This window comes from Rhincodon typus, chromosome 2 (assembly GCF_021869965.1).
Source record: "Rhincodon typus isolate 14 chromosome 2, sRhiTyp1.1, whole genome shotgun sequence".
NCBI lineage: Eukaryota > Metazoa > Chordata > Chondrichthyes > Orectolobiformes > Rhincodontidae > Rhincodon > Rhincodon typus.
Window position 1 is genome coordinate 60,363,617 of NC_063333.1, and position 20,808 is coordinate 60,384,424.

Here is a 20,808-nt window from a genome sequence, read left to right on the forward strand (position 1 = left end):
ACCTTACAGACCCTCCTCAGAGTCTTTTTTTTTTGGTTAGAGGAGGAGGATGGGTGGGAGACACTACACGTGTAGTGTTTCGGGTTTAGCCAATGCCCGAATATATCAGTTCCTTCCTGGCTCGCGTTCTCTCTACACACCCGCTACTGAAAACAAGAGGGCCTCTGCTGCACGAGGTAAGTTTTTATACTGGAAAAATAAACAACAAAAATTGACCCTTCAATTCTTGATGCTCCATTTTGTGCTGCTGAGGCTACACTCCAGACATCCTTCAGCTTCCCCATTTTCCGTTCATTCCCTTTATATAACTGTTAATATCTCCAAATCATCACCCAAGCCCTTGGTTTTACGAATTGCCATATATTCTCCCCACATTGATTCCAAAATGACTGTGAAAACCTGCACTCACACAGCTTCTTGTCCCTTCCTATGCTCAACATGAGATCCCATCGTTCCATTTTGAATTATCCACTCACTTTGATCATTCTCTCAGCAACCAGTCCAATGAACCCCAACCTCAGACCTGAGCTTCCCACATTTGCTAGGACTGCACAGATTAGCCCTTGATAAGCATCCAGACAATGAATGCCCAAAACCCCAGGGCAAATATTGAGTTACCTCCACCACCAGCCGCCCCACAGACAGACTGAGCATGGCTATCTCTGGATTGAGCACAGCACCCTAACTGACGTACCTTTAAGACCTGGACTTACACAGGTTACACTTGACCTACAGGACTGACTGCTTCCAAATCCTTGGACTGTAAAGATACTGATCTCCTGACTGTTTATGACCAAGCAGCTGACTGGCCATAGCTAAGCTCCTGGATTATAACCAGATGACTGACTGTGGAGGTAATTCCTGACTGACCATAGTCCTCATTGACCCCATGAAGGACTGATCCCCTTTGTCTTTCAGATATGGCCATTTGTTTGAAGCACATATGCAAAGGTTTTGCCACGTAAACTGCTGGCACATCCTATAGGTTTGACATTAAAGCAACTCGGTCTTGTATAGCAACATACACGACTACAAACAAGGAAACCTTGCAAACCACTCAGCCCCTGAGCTTGCTCTGCCATTCAATAAGACATGGCTGATCTGGTTTTAATTTCAACTCTACATTCCTGCATATCCCCGATAACTGTTTATTCCCTCGATAATCAACATGTCTACCCCCTTGATTGTTTAGTGCTCCAAAGCTTGCAAAACTGCCTGCCTCTCCCTCCTCAATAAAAAAAATGCAATCCACAGAGGTGGCAGCCTCCAAGTAGGTGCAATGTGAGCGAGTGCTAAGACAGTCAGCCAAGATCCATGAGCTGCATGTGTGACCCTGTGCAGAAAGAGACCTGGCAGAAGCACGAAAAGCAGAAGAGCTCATGAGCTCCAGAGTGAAATTCTAAAGACTCAATATACTTCACAACACTTCCTTAGCGCACACTCCCTGATGTCAGCACTGACTTACAGGCTACCAACTTCTGTGGGCTCTCAATGCTGTGCTCAGAATCGAGGACGTCCTCATAGGCCAAGGGGTTTGCAGTGGTCAGCCCTGCAAGTCAAGTACAAATCATCCAGGAAGACCATGTAAGTCATTCAGATTGCTGCTGTTGAGGCATAAGTCAACGGGGCGACATGGTGGCTCAGTGGTTAGCACTGCTGCCTCACAGTGCCAGGGACCCGGGTTCAATTCCACGCTTGGGTGACTGTCTGTGCAGAGTTTGCACATTCTCCCCATGTCTGTGTGGGTTTCCTCTGGGTGGTCTGGTTTCCTCCCACAGTCCAAAAATATGCAGAGTAGGTGGATTGGCCATGCTAAACTTGCCCATAGTGTCCAGGGATGTTTAGGTTAGGTGATTTAGATATGGGAAATGTAGGGGAATGGGTGTGGGTGGGATGCTGTTTGGAGGGGTGGTGTAGATTTGTTGGGCTGAATGGGCTGTTTCCACACTGTAGGAATTCTATGATTCTATGACTGTGGTCAGTCAGGGTTGTCGTGAGAAGTCAGTTCAGAGGGGTGGGCCAGTTCTTTCTGCAGTAGAGATTGACTATGATGGAATTAAATGTGAAAGCAGTTAGTGATCAGGAGTTAGGAGAGGCATTGAGGTGTCCCCCATGAGTGAGTTGGAAGTTCAGAAGACAAGAAGCGTTTGTAGTTTGGGAAGATGAGGTGCGTGAGTGCCTTTGAGTGAACAGGATACAACAGTGATAGTTGTGGTCTTTGTGCCTGGTTGAGACATGTGTGTACTGGCATTGTTAGAGTGAGTGCTGGTCCTGTGAGGGTGTGGTGGCACAGAGAAGATGGTAGTAATTGTCCTTGCAGAGTGCACGTCATCGACCTTCATTGCTGGGCATCCAACTTTGCCCAGGACAGACTACTAGCCCACGCTGCATTTGACTTTAGGCTGGTTATATCTTGTGGTGTGGTTTCCTGTGGCAGTCTGCTAAAAAAAGAAAAGCCTTTCTCTCCACCACCCTATGCGCCAACACCACCAGATCTCTGTCTGCAAAGAGGGTAGCTAGTTTGCCTTTCTTTAGGATCAGGTCTTGAATTTTGAGGCAAATTTTATGTGTAAGGTGAAAATAATCCGCAATGGCAATAACATTCTTATCCAATGGACTAAGCAGAGCAGAAGGCACAGGAAGCACACTTTATATGCTTTTCTGAGCTAAGAATAATATTTAAATTAGGAAAATATTGCCAAATAAAAGGCACTATGCCCAACCAGCATTCCATTTGCACAGTTCCTATTTGGAAGTGATGCTGAAAAGGAGGTCAAGTTTAAAAATGTAAATTTTTGCCTTGGTGGCTTTTCTCCTGTTTCTGATGCATTTGCGAAGAATGCAGACAGCTGCATGAGGACAAATCGGTTGGTAGAATGAAGCAAAGTCAGGTGAGAGGTTCATCTGGAGTACAAATATTTACAGGAACTTTTGGGCCAAATGGCCTGGTTCAGTGCTGTAACTTCGATGTAATTTTCTATTTGCTTGTCCCTTTCATCCTCCTCATTCTTCTGATGCCTCTAAAATAAGCCATCTACATTTGGCACTCAAAATTCCAGCACTAGAATTGCTTGAAAGTGATCTAACTGACCTGCTCTCTTCATCATCCACAAGATTTGTTTATTTGTATGCAGAATTTGGAATTTGGAGACTAAAAAGTGGCAAGTGCAATATTCTTTTAAATAGGCTGATAAAAGGATAATGGAATTTATTACTCTATTATGCATAGTATTCTGAATTGTCTGTGAACATCTACAGTGTTTGAAACAGAGTCATTTGTCTATTTTTACAATCATAAAGAAATGAGTAACACTGAATTTTAACCTTAGAAAAAGACATGTTTGGTTTTGTTATTGTTGTTTAAAGTGCTTGGCAATAATATTTACAAATACCAAGCAATGACCATCTGCAACAAAAGAGCAAATAATCACTTTTCCTTGATACTCAATGACATTATCATTACTGAATTCCCTCGAATAACATCCTGGGACTTACCATGGATCAGAAACTGAACAAGAACTAGTCACATAAAAACAAGAGTGGGTTGGAGGTTGGCAATTTTGTGGTGAATTAAATGCAGGCAAATAGCGACTAGTTTAGTTTGGGAAACTTGGTCAGTATGGATGAGTTGAACTGAAGGGTCTGTTTCTGTGCTGTGTATGATTCTATGACTCCAAGCATATCCAACATCTACAAGGCAAAAGTCAGGAGTGTGATGAAATACTCTCCGTTGCCCTGGAGGACCACTGCTCCAACAACACTCAAGAAATTTGACACCATTCAGAGCAAAGCAAGCCATTTGATTGGCACCCAATCCACCGACTTAAATATTCACTCCCTCTACATCTGATGCATAGCCGTAAGAATGTTTAAAAGTGTATCTTTTCCTGACAGCACTGCAGTGACTTTACTGATATGTTAAATTTGTATGTCAACATTCACAGGTACCTGAAGGTACTGTTGCAGTTCATGGAGGCAACTCACAACCACCAAGGGCATTCAAGGGTTGGTTATTTATTTGATGATGTAACTGTATACAAATTTACTGGCAGGCTAAGTAGAGTGCATTTGGCTTCTAATTTGAATTTTATTTAAGGATGGATGCATTTGCCTTCGAGGTGATGGAGCAAAGATTTTCTGGATAGGTTTCTGGAATGAAAGGGTTGGTCTATAATGAAATGTTATATCATTAAATTGAGTTTGAACCTCTAGAGACTTAATGAATGAGAGGTGATCTCATTGAAAGATATCAGATTCTGAAGGGCTTGACAGGTTAAACACTGAAAGATTATTCCCTGTCTCTGGGAAACCTAGAACATAGTCTCGGTCAGGTCTAATCATTTAGAACTGAGATGAGGAGAAACTTGTTCACTCAAAGATCTGTGAATCTTTGAAATCACTATTCCAGAGAGTTGTCGATACTCCATTATTGAATAAATTTAAGGTTGAGATAGACAGAAGTTTTGTCTTTGAGAGACAAGAGAGGGAAGTCATTGGAAAAATGAAGTTAAAGCAGAAGATTAGCTTCATTAAATGTTGAGAAGGACTTGATTCACCATGTGGTCAACTGTTGCTTCTGTTTGTCATTTTGTAAAGTTCGTATCAATGCCTCTGCCACCCCTGTCCCTACCTCTCGCCATCGTACTCCTCTCTTCCTAACTGACACCCCTCACATCCCTTCCTCCTCACTATTACATTTACAATAATAATGATCCAAATAATAAATTGCTTATCAGAGGTTGACAAACACTGTGGATTTGTTTCCTCAAAGCAGCAAAATGTAATATAAGTTACGAAGCAGACATGACAGCAACCAATGGATGTGTGTGTGTGTGTGCGACTTCCAAACCTAAAGCAGACTAAGGTAAAAATGTAAAGTCGCTGAAGTCTTACCAGATCATAGAGTTGTTCTCATTAGAGAGAGAGAGAGGACTGATGCCGGTTTAACCAGAGGGTCACAACACCTCAGGCAAGGCCAGAGATTGAGAAGGAGACTCTGTCATGGTAACCTCAGCCAGTGCAGGAATTACAATCATGTTGTTGGCGTCACTCTGCACCACAAACTGGCCAACTAAACCCCGTGTACTGTCAAAACGTTGTATATATATATAGCACATGGAGTCATTAAAGGTGAACTCTCTTAAAGGCAAATTACACATACTACATGCTCCTCCTTTCCAAAAGAACAGCGGAATCTCTGACTATCTGTAAAGTCCGGGTAACGTGGTGTAAAGGCCAGATTTCATAAGGATGATTTTGTCTGCTGATTGATACAGTCATCAGTGACATGGTCCATCGTTCTTGTTTGCGTTGTCAAGTTTTTCTATCATGGAATGTCGTTGTTGTTCCAGAATTTTTTTACTCTGACACACCATAGCTATATTCTGTTCCTTAAGAGCTTCCAGGTCATGTTGTAGTTTCTAGTATTAATCCCTTGGATTCTTCTAATTCTATCAAAGTTTTAGACTTCTCCTGCTTCAATAAATATTTTCCTTCATAACCTGCTGCAGTAATTGTCCAGTCTCTGCCACTTTGTTGTTTTTATTTTTGTTTCCTTTTAGTTCCTTTGATGCCTGGAACTTCTCACTTGCTGATTCAATAGTTGTTTGAAATCCTTTATGTTCTACTTGAAATATTTCACTAGAACATCACTTATTCCTGAAAGGAATATCTCACGAGCGATTCACTATTGCTTATTGTGTAACCTGTTCATCACCAGGTGTTTTTTTTGCAGGTCTGTCATTTCTCCAGTGTTGCTTTGAGTTTAAGACAATGTTTATGTAGCTGTTACTGCTGATCCTGATTTTTTTAAATGCAAGTAGCTCTAGATATTCCTGTAAATAGTAATCTTTTAATTGGATTGATGATACAAAGTTTGAATTTCATCCTGTTTCTTCTTTTTGCTTTCAGCTCTTCATTCATCTTTGAGGTATCCCATAGTGATTTCTTTATCTCAGAGAAGGCATTCTCAGGTTTGAATTTGTCCTGAGTTAGTAGTTCAGCCTTTTCCACTCGAATTTTTAATTCTGTGCACAAAAATGAGCTAAGATTTTGGCTCCATTAATTCAGATGAATGTGTAATGTTCTACTGCTCTTTCATACTCAGTTATGCAAGCATTTTTAAAAAATAATCCATTGCAGTTTCTGTTGGGCCGAGCAAATCATTGAAGTTTAATTAGGATGGGGTAACTGAACACCTTGAAAATTTTCAGTTAACCAAGGACACCAGCATGGACTTGTGACTGGTAAATCATGCCTCACAAACCTCATTGAATATTTTTCAAGAGGTGTCTAAAATAGTAGAGAGGGGAATGTCTAGAGATGTTGTTTATGTGGACTTCCAGAAGACATTTGATAAAGTTCTACATAAGAAACTTATCTAAGGTAGAAATTTGTGGAATTGAAGGCAAATTGCTGATATGGCTAGAAAATTAGTTGAGTGGCAGGTGATAGAAAATAGGGATAATGAATACTCATATTGGCAGGATCTGACCAATGGGGTCCCACAATAATCTGTGTTAGGCCCTTAATTATTCACATTATTTACTAACAACTTGGATAATAGCATAGAAAGTAATATGTCCAAAGTTGCAGATGATACAACGTTAGGCGGCATCGTAGACGGTGTAGATGATGGCATAAAAATCACAAAAGGATATTTATCGACTATGTGAATGGCCAGAACTGTAGCAGATGGAGTTCAATGTAAAGAAGTGTGAGGTTGTCCACTTTGGACTGAAATAGGTATAGATCAGGGTACTTTCTAGATGGTATGAAGTTAAATACTGTAGAATTTCAAAGAGACTTGGGGATTCAGGTGCATAGAACTTTAAGACGTCATGAACATGTGCAGAAAATAATCAAGAATGCTAATGGAATGTTGGCCTTTACACTTAGACAACTGGAATACTAGATTGCAGAAGTTATGCTGTAGTTATACAAAACCTGGTTAGATCCCACTTGGAGTATTGTGAGCAGATGTGGGCACTACATCTTAGGAAGGATATATTGGCATTGGAGGGAATACAATGTAGGTTGACAAGAATTGTACCTAGACTTCAGGGATTAAGTTATGAGGAGAGAATGTACAAATTAGGCCTGTTTTCTCTAGCATTTATAAGGTTAAGAGGTGATCTGATTGAAGTCTTCAAGATATTAACAGGAAAAGACAATATGGGTAAAGATATGCTATTTGCATTGGTTGGAAATTCTAGAACTAGGGGGCATGGACTGAGAATTAGGGTCAGGAGGGATGTTCATAAGCACTTCTAGGCACTAAAAGTGGTAGATGTTTGGAACCCTCTTTCACAAACAGCAGTGGATGCTGGGTGAGTTGTTAATTTTAAATATGAAAAAGTTAGTTTTTTGTTAAGCAAAGGTAATAAGAGATATGGGCAAAGGCAGGTATATGGAGTTAGACCATGGATCTGCCATGATCTAATTGAATGGTGGAACAGACTTGAGGGGCTGAATGGCCTACTCCTGTTCCTTTGTTCCTGTCTGCGTCTGTTGTTGAACTGATTTAAAGAATTATGCCCAGTGCAAGGCCATGGCAGGCTTGTACATAACCGCAATTGTTCAGTGTCTACAATGTAGAATGTCTGTGACATCCAGGAGAATTAATTGTACTTGCAATCCAGTATTATTGATCCTGCACATGGAATTGGTGTATTATTGTACCAATCTCAGCCAATAATGAATGGTCCCTAGTTTTCAGAGGACAAATAATTTGAATTTATGCAAACAATTTTGACAGTGTGATGAAATTTATATTTTCCAAAAGATTGCCTGAGTGAAACATATATTCACCACACTTTATCCTGTCATTGATTTTGATAGATTCTGGTTTGCTGATCACTTCATGCCACCTCGAGTGGGATACAAGGTGGTCTTTGGTATAGCTAGGAGATACTCCCTGTGCTTGGTCTGTTTGGGTCAGTGAATGGCTTTTTTGTAGCTAGGACTTCTGAGCTTTGGTGACCTACAGAGATCACTTCATACTTACGTCCATTCTTCAGTACCTTTACAATGCTATAAGTCTTCATTTTGTCTGGCAAATCTTACTGGAAAGCTTCCATTGGGGTAGATGCCATCAGCAACTGAACAATTCTGTTTTTTAACTCTTTATCCAAAAAAAATCACATAATAAGCCCTTTCCTCAATTTCACCTCATCAAGTAGTCTATGGATTCTGCAAGCTTCTGTTTAAATTACATTAATTCCAATTGATGACAGGGACGTTTAATCTGATTTTGAATTTGTCTTCTAGTGTGATCCATATCTTTTGGTGTCTCACACTGCCAGGGACACGGGCTCAATTCCAGCCTTGGGCAACTGTCTGTGTGGAGTTTGCACATTCTCCCTATGTCTGTGTGGGTTTTCTTGGGTGCTCCAGTTTCCTCCCACAGTCCAAAGATGTGCAAGGTAGGTGGATTGGCCATGCTAAATTGTCCATAGTTTTCAGGGATGTAGAGGTCAGCTGTGTTAGATAAGGGAAATGCAGGGATAGGGTAGTGGGATGGGTCTGGGTGGGATGCTGTTCAGATGCTCTGTGTGGACTTGTTGGGCCGAATGGCCTGCTTCCACACTGTGGGAATTCTGTTCTATGAAATGTGTTACACTGGCCTCTCCATAGGATCTGGTTGCTTACCAGCAAACTGGATTTTCTCTGTTGTCCATGCGGTGCTGACCAAAAGACATTGAAGGCTGTCTGATGCACTTCAGTATGATTTCACACTGTCACGCATGTGTTTCACTTGTAGTTAAATTGCATGCTGGTTGTTCAAGCATGAAAGGCCTCATAGCATGATATTTTCCACTGCTGCTCGTTATTTCATGTTAATAATTAATCTCACATCAGGGATGGATTAATTCCAATGGTTATTTTATTTAAAATATGAGGTCCTGTTAATAAATATGAGGACGTGACAGCAACTACCTTGTATCTGTGTCTGCAGCTTGCAAACCCAAAGCAGAATATCAGACATGCAAAGTCACAACGTCGCATGCACACAGCGCATGATGTCCCTTAAGGTAAGGTACACAGATACCACCCACCATGTACACACTTACATTCACTGACTGGCCCTCTGCCACAATCAGGCTGGCTTCCAAGCTGGGAATGATTAGTAACATCCCCAACGGCCTGTTGAATTAAAACTCCTCAGTGTGTCAGGGAATCCTGATTTGCAGGTTCCCCACATTTTCTGGCCAATGAATATCCTGAGGGCCTATTCAATAAAACCCGCTTGTTATTCTCAAATAGATTTTCAAATGATATTGTACCAAAGAAAACCTTCCTTTCTGAGCCTCACCTAGATTTTCAGTCATTTTGCAAGTCTGTACAAGGTATATTAAAGTTGCCTTTCCCTTTTATCACATCTGCAAAAGGCTGTCATCCAAGAATTGTGCAATTTACATTGATTGATTATCATAATAGCTGTGTTAATAAATCTTGCTGAACAGATTTATGAGTTTAAAAACTGTATTGCTTCTCAGTTTGAGGTTATGTGATAGATATATTGCTAATTATAATCAAAATTAGTTTAATTTATTGAAAAAAGGATTTTTGTTCCAAGTTCTTTTCCAGGAATGATTAAAATTTCACAATGTGGGAATATTTAAAGAATGTTCTAACTTATGTCAATTGCACCCTTAAGTTTCAAATCATTCATCAAATTAAATTTTAAACCATGATATAGACAAAAATTAGATATGTCATAAATTTTCACTTTTTTTGTCCAATTTATTTTTTCGCTCCAATTTATTTTTAAACACTTTTCTAGTTACTATATTCATAGCATGTGTATTACATGGGCCTGTTGAAAATCCAAAGCAAACTTCAGTCATTAAAGCATACTGATGATTTATACAGTGGGTCCAGATGGATTTGGCTAATTCCTCTCAGAAACAACCACCTGGGATACTTAAAGGCAGTGGAATGAGAAGTTTTGAATTATCAATATGACAATCTGGGGCACGAGTTCGAATCCCGCCATGACAGATGGTGGAGTTTGAATTCAATAAATATCTGGAATTAAGAATCTAATGATGACTGTGAATCCATTGTCGATTGTTGGAAAACCCATCTGGTTCACTAATGTCCTTTAGGGAAGGAAACTGCCATCCTTTCCTGGTCTGGCCTACATGTGACTCCAGATCCACAGCAATGTGGTTGACTCTTAACTGGCCTCTGGGCAATTAGCGATGGGCAATAAATGCAGCCTAGCCAGTGACGCCCTCATCTCGTGAATGAATAAAAAAAAACAAGTATTCCTTCTTCATTCATTGTAGTTTTACTGCTTTTCTTTAAATCTGCAACAACAGATTATTTTCTTGTTGTCAAGATATCTGCGCCTCAAATTGCTTCACAGTGTATGGAAAGGAAATATCTGGAAACATAATTGTCCATGCCTAATGAATGAAGGTATTATTTTATGAACTGCTATTGGTGTTAAAATATGAGAGTGGTTCTAATCACCTGATAGTAGAAAGAAAATGTGGAATGCAATAGAGCTTGGATGTGTAAGTACTGAAGTATTCATTCAATCTGTATGCATGGACAATCAATTAGCAACATAAACACATGTAAGACCATAAGACACAGGAGCTGAAGTAGGCATTCAGCCCATTGAGTCTACTTCATCATGAGATCATGTCTGATCTGATAATCCTCAAATCCACTTTCCTGAACTGATAATCCATCTTGAGTAGGCAATATCAAACTGGCATTAGTAAGAAAGTTGGAGAGATAAATTGAACTTTGTTGCACCTGCTTTTAACCATTAAATTAGCTGATCATCTGATGACTTTCAAGTCATTATTTCCTGATCTCCTCTGGAAATGTAATGGCTGTTAAGCTGAAATTCACTAACTGAAGGACTTCAAAGCAATTACTTTAAAGAGTCATTAGATGTCATGTATATGTCAATCAAGGTTCCAAAGTCAATAGAAATACTAAAATAAAATTTGACAGATAATGTGTGGGTCATAATTGTGGCACACATGCTCTTTTCTGCTGTTCTAGATCTTCAGAAGCCTAGCCAGCAATCTTGCAAGGAATTGTCCCAAAACACCGAGGAAAATATTTAATACATTCACTTCTGTGGAGTGAGAAGGAGCAGGAGTGTTCTTGAATTATCATTGCCACCTTCTCTGTGTCACTTTATTTCTCCCAACACAGGGGAGACCTACCTATGGGCCAGCTCAACATAGCAATCCAACAGAGGTCCAAAACCAGAAAGTTGCACTGCGACGCCTGCTTATTCATAAACAAAGCACAAAAATAGAAGGGGAAATTCTTTTGGACATGCATCGGGACTATGTTGGCTATCTCATCCCAGAAAATGGCATGAATTGAATTTATCCTCCTTGGGTCGCCATTTAAAACTGAGACAATTTAAATTTCCTTCCTGAACATTAGCTATTTCTGGATAATGGCATTACATTCAGCACTCAATTAGAATTAGTCAGGGAAGAGGAGGGCCTACAACAACAGAAAGGTGGCATTCTGTCAGGTTCTGCCATTCAACTACACAATGCATGACTTGACACAGTTAAAATAGAACATAGAACATAGCACATAGAACAGTACAGCACAGTTATATCTTAAAGACATTGAAGATGCGTTTAAGAAGACGGAGATTTGAGAGGGAAGCACTGGCAGCCGCGCCATCTTGCTTTGGAAATCCTTTGCACAACATGTATTATCCATAATGCATGCAAGGGTTGATGGTAGGGTAGCTAAATTTGCTGATGGCGCAAAGATAGGTAACAAACTGAGGTTGTGAAGAGGACATAAGGAACTAGCAAAGGGCCATAGATGAGTTAAGTGAATGGGCAAAGATCTGACAAATAGACTACAATGTGTAAAAGCCGGAAATTATTTATTTTTGCAGAATAAAAAAAGAAACATAGTATCTAAATGGTGAGAGGTTGCTGGGCTCTGAGATGCAGAGAGATCTGAATATTCAAGTGCATGTGTGACAGAAGGTTAATGTGCATATACAGCACGTAATCAGAAAAGCTAACAAAATGTTATGGTTTGTTGTAAAGTGAATTGAAGGCAAGAGTGGGGAGGTTATGTTTCAGTTATATGGAGCATTGGTGAGACTGTATGTGAAGTACTGTGTACAGTACTGTTCACCATACCAACGGAAAACAGTTCAGAGAAGGTTTACTCGACTATTACAGACTGCCTTATGAGGAAAGGCTAGACAGGCTGGGCCTGTGTTCTTTAGAAGAGTCAGAAGTGACTTAATTGAAACATTAAGATCCTGAGGGGACTTTACTGCATGGACGCTGAAGCATGATTCCTTGTGTGAAAGAGTCCAGGACTGGGGGTCGTTGTTTAAAAATAAGGGGGTGCCTGTTTAAAAAAAAAGATAAGGAATTTTTTTTTCTGCCAAAGGAATGTGAGTCTTTGGAATTCGTCTCTTCAAAATATAGTGGATGCAGAATCTTTGAATATTTTTAAGGCAGAGGCAGATAGATTCTTGATTAGAAATCAGACCTGAGGGAAAATTTGCCAAACTAAATTAAACAGAAGCCAGCAGCTGTTGGCTACAGAAAACAGTGGAAACTAAGGTCAAAGAGGTCACAAAGGGGAACCAATTTCCACCTTGAGGGTTGTGTATTGGAGAACTATCGATCAGACTTTCTGGCATCTTGACTTCCAGTCAGTGCCCAAGGCCATGCACTTTACATCTTCCTGGCATGGCAATAGTGAAGGATGTTGGCACTTCCCTTTTGGATGCTGATGCATTTAACCTCACTTGTGTCCTCATCGTCCAAAATCACGGAATATTCGGGAAGGTCCAAGGCCAGAGGGATAAAAACATACACCTGGAAATGACCCGGTCGACAAAGACGCACAGCAAAGCTCGTGGTGGAAGAATATGTGGCAACCCAAGAGGTAGGAGAAGATCCACCCTAAGCTTTGAGGATCATCTTCAGGGAAAAGACGTAGTTCTACATTAGAGAGGAAGGAGATTCCAAAGGCCCAGCTCAGACATGTGGATTGTTGCAAGCAATATCCTTTCTCAGACAGATAGACCTAGATAGAGAGTAAATGAGAATTTGGGAAATGTTCACATTGTGTTTGAAATAAGGAATATTTTGTTAATAAAACGGAGTTGAAATGCAAACAAAGTTCTGTGTCCCTTTGTCCACCTCATTAACAAGAACACTTGCAGTAAAGTGTCCAAAGCTCAGACAACATCCTGCCAACTACGGTTGAGAGTTGAACAGCATTTGTTCTTTGTCTTTGGGGCAGCACGGTGGCTCAGTGGTTAGCACTGCTGCCTCACAGCACCATGGACCCGTGTTTGATTCCGGCCTTGGGTGACTGTCTGTGTGGAGTTTGCACATTCTCCCCATGTGTGCGTGGGTTTCTTCCAGGTGGTCCGGTTTCCTCCCACAGTCCAAAGATGTGCAGGCTAGGTGGATTGGCCGTGCTAAATTGCCCGTAGTGTTCAGGGATGTGTAGATTAGGTGGGCTATAGGTGTATGGGTCTGCGTGGGATGCTCTGATAGTCGGTGTGGACTTGTTGGGCCAAAGGGCCTGTTTCCACACTGTAGGGATTCTATGATTCTATGATATGCTGGAATGTAGAGTTTAAATTAAAATCAAATCGTACATAATCTTATTGAATGGCAGAGCAGGCTTGAAGGATCAAATAGCTCTCTCTTGTTCATATGTTCATAAGAAACTACGGGAAGCTGAAAAATTTCTTAGAATTTATATGTTTCCAGAGTGCCAGGGACTTCTGTGTTTGTTGTATAGGGAATCAGGCTCTGAAAGAGTTAATGCAGAAGAGTGCATTTATTGCCTAATGGTTTCCTCTACCATGCCAGACCAAGTGCATTCAGAAGATCCCAACCTAAGGGGAGGACGGGACACCAATTCTACCTTTTGGTGATCAATAGGTTGGATAATTCAGACAACTTGATGAACAGTGGCAAGGAATCACATGAACAGTTTTGTTGCCGTTTTTAACTGCCTTGTGGGGTTACACGAATTCATTAATCAGTCGGGCTAATCTTTTTATTGTTTCTTTGTCACTGACCAACAGTGCTGGTTCTATTCTCATTTAACATTTCAGAAATTTTCTCCAATAGTGTTCAATTACTTTGACATTTTCAGAAAAACATGTTGCATGAATACACTCTTCACAGGAACTGTGACAGGTTTGGGCTGATATTTCAAACACAAGGAATTATCTTTCTCCAATCACTGTATGCTTTTTTTTTAGAATACTTCTGTTTGCAGTTGATTGCAGACGTGTACCTTGACTAAAGTGATGACAGAGTGTTTCATGTTGTGATTTTGTAAAGGGGAAAGCAATCCTAGTTTTTGGTTGCCTAATTTTCTGGAATCATTGAAGCGTTTTTGTATTATTCCTGCAGTAAGTCTTTCAGTTAACCTGGATTTTAAACAGACAATGCAAATACTTCACAACTGAGACAGAAGGTGGTACTTGCAGTGTTAAAAATTGTCTTGATTGTGTTCAGGCCAGAAAAGATGTCAAGCTTGAAGAGCTTCCCCGACACAATGTTAATTTAGCTAGGATTCTGCTTTCATATTATTTGCATAAATCTGACATGTGCTTGGAGAGATCTGCCAAGAATCAGGGCCAGAAATCCAGATCCTGCTCCAGTCTTGAGAAGCTTGCATCAGTCTTAATGAATGGAATCTGTCTGGTTGACTGGCTGCTGCTATGAAGCAGATGTGGTACAATTTCCTGCTCTGAACACCTTAGTTAACCTATAGCGAAGAGAAAGGTTTGACCTAGTGTATGATGGATATTGAGCTGGGAATTTTCCCCAGCATTTGGGACAAGGTAATCTCCAAGATGCAGGTATATGCACCTTTAGGATCTCTGCCAGTGAGCTCAGTTCCTGTTGATCCATGTAAACTTCAGCCAGGCTAATGCTGGAATTCACTAAGGGCCATGACCAATTGGAGAGGTGGTGTCATAATGGTAATGTCACTGGACTACTAATCTAGAACCCCAGGGTGATGCTCAGTGTCATGAAATCCTACCTTAGCAGTTGGTAAAATTTGAATTCAATAATGACCTGCAGTAAAAAGCTTGAAATGAGAAGACGCAGCATGGAAACTGCAAAATATATTGGAAAAAATGTAAGTATGTGGAACAATGCCAAATTAAATTTGTGGCAAACTGGTGTAAAGAAATGCAAAGAAGATGGAAAAATGGATGGCACAAATCAGAAGCATCGAATTAGCTAAGGTTGAAGCTGAACTAGATGTTTGAATTGATTCATTGCTAAATATGGCTGACAAATACACAGCAGCAATCAACAGAGACAATAGAAATTGAATTATATAAACTAAACCTTAAAATGTAAATCAGAGAAAGTTGTGATCAAACTTTATTGTCTGGTCTCACCAGGACAATATTCTGGTCATCAAGGTAAAAGATTCAGATGCTCAAAATAGTTTAAGGAAGAGCCATGAATTTGATCCCATGTGACAAAGTTATATTTCTGAGGAAAATTGAGAAAATTTTGGGAGATGGCTAATATATGATGGTATAGAAGTGTGCCAAGTAAATACGGGAGTTGAGAAAGTGAGTTTGAAATAATGCTTTATATTCAGATGTTGAAGAAAGGGATACAAGTTCAAACTTGCAAAATATAAACTTACAACTGATATTCGGAAATATTCTTTACACACAAACAGACTTCCAGTCAATGTAAAGTAAGCAAGAAACGTTGGATATTGCAAGAAACATTTGGCTGCTCACATGAGGGCAAAATTCCTCTCTCTGCAGATGTTGCCAGATCTACTGAGTATTCCCAACATTGTCTGTTTTTATTTCCGATATTCTGCATTCTCAGTATTTTGTTTTTGCCTTAAGGATCACTCTAAGTGGATAAAGTAATTTGAATGAGTGGCTTTCTTCATCTGTAATGATCTTCTGATCTCAGGCCAACTGTAAACAGTCAATTTCTGTCAGAAACATACTAACAGCTTCTAATTTTGGATTTCCAAATTCCTGAAACTGAACTGATAGGCTTTGAGATGATATTACTGAAAATAGTTCAGACAAATGTTAAAAAAAATTTCACTGTAACATAGACAGTAAGAAAAACTGGTTTCACACATCAAATGTTGCACCATTTTGTTTTTGAATCTTACATTCCATATCAGTCAGCAAAGACTATTTGATCATGAAGGCCTGCAATCACACTCTTCCCCCTAGTTCTCACAGCTGTCTACTGTTTTAAATTTAACAAATTTTCATCTGAGCTGCATTCTTCCAGATGGTTGTTTTCCAGGTGATACCCATTCCATTACATTCTGAGCATACTGGTCTTTATCCACAGATCATATGTGCTCTGCTCATCTCAACTCTCATATGCTCTATCCCTGAAGATGCAACATTTCACTGATGGTCCCTCTGCCTTTACAATACCCTACTCAGCATGTTCTGAAAGCAGTCTCTGTTTTTGTGTCTTTACTTTCTCAGTAACAGAGGGAACTATTAATTACAAACTAAACTGATAGATTCATCTTCGTCATCTCATGATTTGGATTGCCTTCTCTGGACTGATTCCCATAATCCAATGAAAATATTTCAGTATTTCCCATTTTTCCTTGCACCACATTAAACTATAAAATAAGGGCCAAGTGGCCTACTCTCGCTCGTATTTTCTATGTTTCTATGTTTCCTGGTTTCACATTATAGACGTGGACTGCTGTCAATCTGAGTTCAGACCCTTCTCAATTTCTTCCTTTTCCTCTTGGACTTACTAAAGATGTATCTTGTTTGTCTATGTGACCAATGACTCATAACTCCCTGAAGTTAAACATTGGGAAGAAGGAAACTATCATTTTTGGCCCCAGCACAAGCCATTGTCACAGATTCCATTTAATACTTGGCCACTGTCTCTGGTTTAACCAAACTATTTGCAATCTCAGCGTCCTATTTAACCTTGAGTTCAGCTTCCAACCCTACTTCATAACATTGTTTGCCTCCGCCCATGCCTCAGCCTCTGCTGCTAAAACTCACATCCAAGCCTTTTACTGGCAGACTCAACTATTCCAATGCACGTCTGACTGAACTTCCATTCTCCACCCATTATAAACTTCAGTTCCTCCAAAACTCTGCTGCTCATATCACAGCTCACAGTAAATCCCATTCACCCAAATGCTGCATTCACTGACTTATACAGGTATTTCTTCTGCAACATGATAGCTGCGTTCTTGTGTGACTTTGCATTTTGGAAAATCACGCTACAGAAATTTGCCATAGAAAATTGCATTATAGGGAAATCGCTATTGAAAATCACTCTACCTATAGAGCAGAAAGTTTGTGTTATCCAAACAACGTCCACTATTCATCAATCACGCTACAGTCGATTCACATTAATGAAACAAACGTTATAGCAGAAATACCCGTACTGGCCACCTGATCCTCAATGCATTGCTCTGAAAATTCCCAGCTTTGTTTTAAACTCATTCCTAATAATTTTTTGTTTCCTTTCATTGTTATCTGCACGTTCTGGTAATCTTTTATGACCACTACTTTTCTCTAAACCTGGTCTCCTTTGTAACCTTGCCACCACGCCCTGCGCACCACCCCCAATCCTTTGCTACACTGTAATCAGCCGTACCTTCAGCCCTGCTATTCCTTCCTCAGCCTTCTTGACTTTCCCCCATTCCTGACCATCTTTAAGACCCACCTTCTTGGCCAAGTTTATAGACACCTGACTAATGTTTCCTTCCTTGGAACAGAATTGATTTTTGTCTCTGCTTGGGTTTCTGCAAAACACTATGGGATACGTTTTGCTCAAGTTGCCTTTGCTCTGGTATGGCTTGGCTTCTTCTTCAGACATTTGGCCAGACATAACATAATCATAGAATGGTTACAGCGCAAACGAGGCCTTTCGGTATACCAAGGATACGCTAGCTCTCTGAAAGAGCAACTTTAGTCACACCACGGTGACCTTTCAGGAGCTTATCCAACTCTCGCTGAAATCTACAACTGAATCATCTTAGTCACTGCATTCTAGGCACTCACTACTTTCCAAAAAAAAAAGAAAAATATGTCCACACCCGCTTTGGTTCTTTTGCCATGTGTTGAATCTGTGTTTTCTGGTTCTTGACTCCTCTACTAAAATGAACAGTTTTTCTATACTCCAGTTGAGGCTGAAGCAATGTTCTTCAGAACCTCCTCGCTTTTGCAATCTATGGATGGAATCTTGTGGTTACTTCAAGGATTCTGATGGCAGAACCAGATGTGCATAGGACAGCAGCTCAGAGGGGCGGTGGCACACATTCCCTACAATCCAGCAGGATCAATCTGGCTGTGTGAGTGGATATTTTGAAAATTCAACAGCTGCGGCAAGCCCCTCTGAAAAAATGGAAACATTGCTCCACCTACCCACCCTCTTGGAATAAGATCCCAGCTCAGAGAATGACTGCCCCTACAGTTCAAAAATGCATCCCAAAAGATTCTCTTCCAGGCCATTCAGGAATCATGGAAGTTCCTGTTCCCAGCATTTGCGTCAAGAGGCCCTCCCACCTGACCCGAGCAGCCTGGATGGATCACCCTCAATCCTTTGCTACATTATGATCAGCCGTACCTTCAGCCCTGCTATTCCTTCCTCAGCCTTCTTGGCTTCCCCCCATTCCTGACCATCTTTAAGACCCACCTCCTGTTGTGGAGGTTAGCATCTGTAAGATCTATAAGCAATACTCTTTTCCTTCCTGCTAAGGGGCCAATGATCTCTTATGTGCTGCAAGAATAAGTAGGATGGTGTAGTCATTACCAAGCGGCACCAAGGAGTGTACTAATTTGAGTGGCAGCTGTTTGGGTCCTCAGCCTCATTATCCAATGTAACATGTGGATGGAATGTGTGGGAACCAATTCATGTCGGGAAAGTTGTACTAGTTACAGGAGAGTGAGTGAATGGAACCTGCCCTCGGGAGGTAACCGTAAGGCACCTGCTGGTGTTGCAGAGACAAACAGGGCAACATAAGGCAAAGATTTCAAAAGCCATGGAAATCCCTGACTGAACAATGGAACAGTTTGCCCAAGCCCTGAGTGCTGTCATGGCTGCAATATGTGAGGATATGACTTCCTCCATAGAAACATGGGATGCTACAATGGAGACCAAGGCCCAGCAAATCACACAATGACTCCCAGATACACCTGGCCACAGACTCTACACAGCAATGGTTAGGTGAGAGAGGGGCAAGGTACCATTGCATTCTTTTCATCCTGGAGTCAGGATGACACCATTGCACAATGATAGGAAAGAGAAGTGCCAGCAATCTGCCTCGGACCATCCTTTCAGTGCACTCCAAGTGTATGTTGCAAACTTCTCCTCTCTGCCAGTGTCTCTAGCTATTACCTGTGTAGGTGACTATCAGCAGGCTGGAGTCTACTGGGCCTCAAACCACCAATGGATGGTTACCAAGACTTTTTTCAGGAAAGAGCCTTTGCATTCAGCTGCCTGCCTCCAACTCAGTTATCGATGTTGAGGTCACACCAAGAGGTGGGAAAAACATGAATAGAAATCCTTCTAATGACACAAAGCTGACATGGTGTACAATCATCCCAAGACACTGTAGGTTTATGTGAAAATTGATAGTTTTGTACACTTTACTCATGTGTGTTGCAATTTTGTGTTGTTAGGATTTTTGAATCTAGACTAGTACTTGGTCTGAGGAACGATCACTCAACCTGAAATGTTAACTCTGATTTCTCTCCACAGATGCTGCCAGAACTGCTGAGCTTTTCCAGCAATTTCTGTTTTTGTTTCTGACTTACAGTATTAGCAGTTCTTTCAGGTTTTTACTCAGGGACTTTTAAAGGCTCTGATTCCTATTTAAAACCTATTTGATGGCTGATGTGAGGATTTGGACACTCCATTTATTGTGAAACATCAGAAATAAGGGCAAATCTGAATTTGGCAGGTTGTGGTTTATAGGCCTATAGGTTGCTACAGTATGAGTGTGGTGACACTTTGACAGGAACATCTTCTGAGGTGGAAAATAAGAAATCCTGCAGGGGCTTCTGAAAGAAATTACAATGTAATGAGAATGTCATGGATCTAACTGCTGTGTAACTCCATCAGCCTGGCATCCAGAGTTGATCCAGAAATGATTCAACACTCCAGGGTCTTCTGATCCCTCCCCTTCACCATTGACTGAGAATGAATCCAACGACTGCAACTCTCTGGCGAACAATTCCTCACTTTTTGCTGCATGAGGTTGTGTGAGGTAGAGAGGGCTGCAGTGATCCTATGGACTTTCTCTGGTGCATAAGACAACTCTTTACCTGACAGTTCAATGGTACTTTTTCTTTCACAGGCAATTGTCTGCTTTATTGCTGTCCTTCTTGAGGTAGGTGCAGTATTATACCTGTCCTCTCCTGGGCTTTGTGCATTCTGTGAGTCACTCTTACGTGGATATCCCCTACTATCCAGGAGCTGCCCTGCAGGTGCTGACAGGGAACAAGCAGTTGTGGTATCTGACTGTGAGTGAGGAGGTAAAAGACTGAGAACTGTCTGGATACCTGTTCACAGACGAGCTGCACAGTGATAAAATTAAAGCCCCTTCAACTAATGAGTGTGGCTGGCTGTTCCTGGGGAACTCTCAGTGTCACGTTTGTGCAATTAATTTCCCCTTGTAGTTGTGGAAGCTTTGTTATGGATCCAAATGCTGGCTCTGGCTGCTGAGGCTTCAGCGTCGTTGGTAAGTCACACAAAATGGAAGGTTTGATTCCACTGACAACAAGGTGCAGGGCTGGATGAACACAGCAGGCCAAGCAGCATC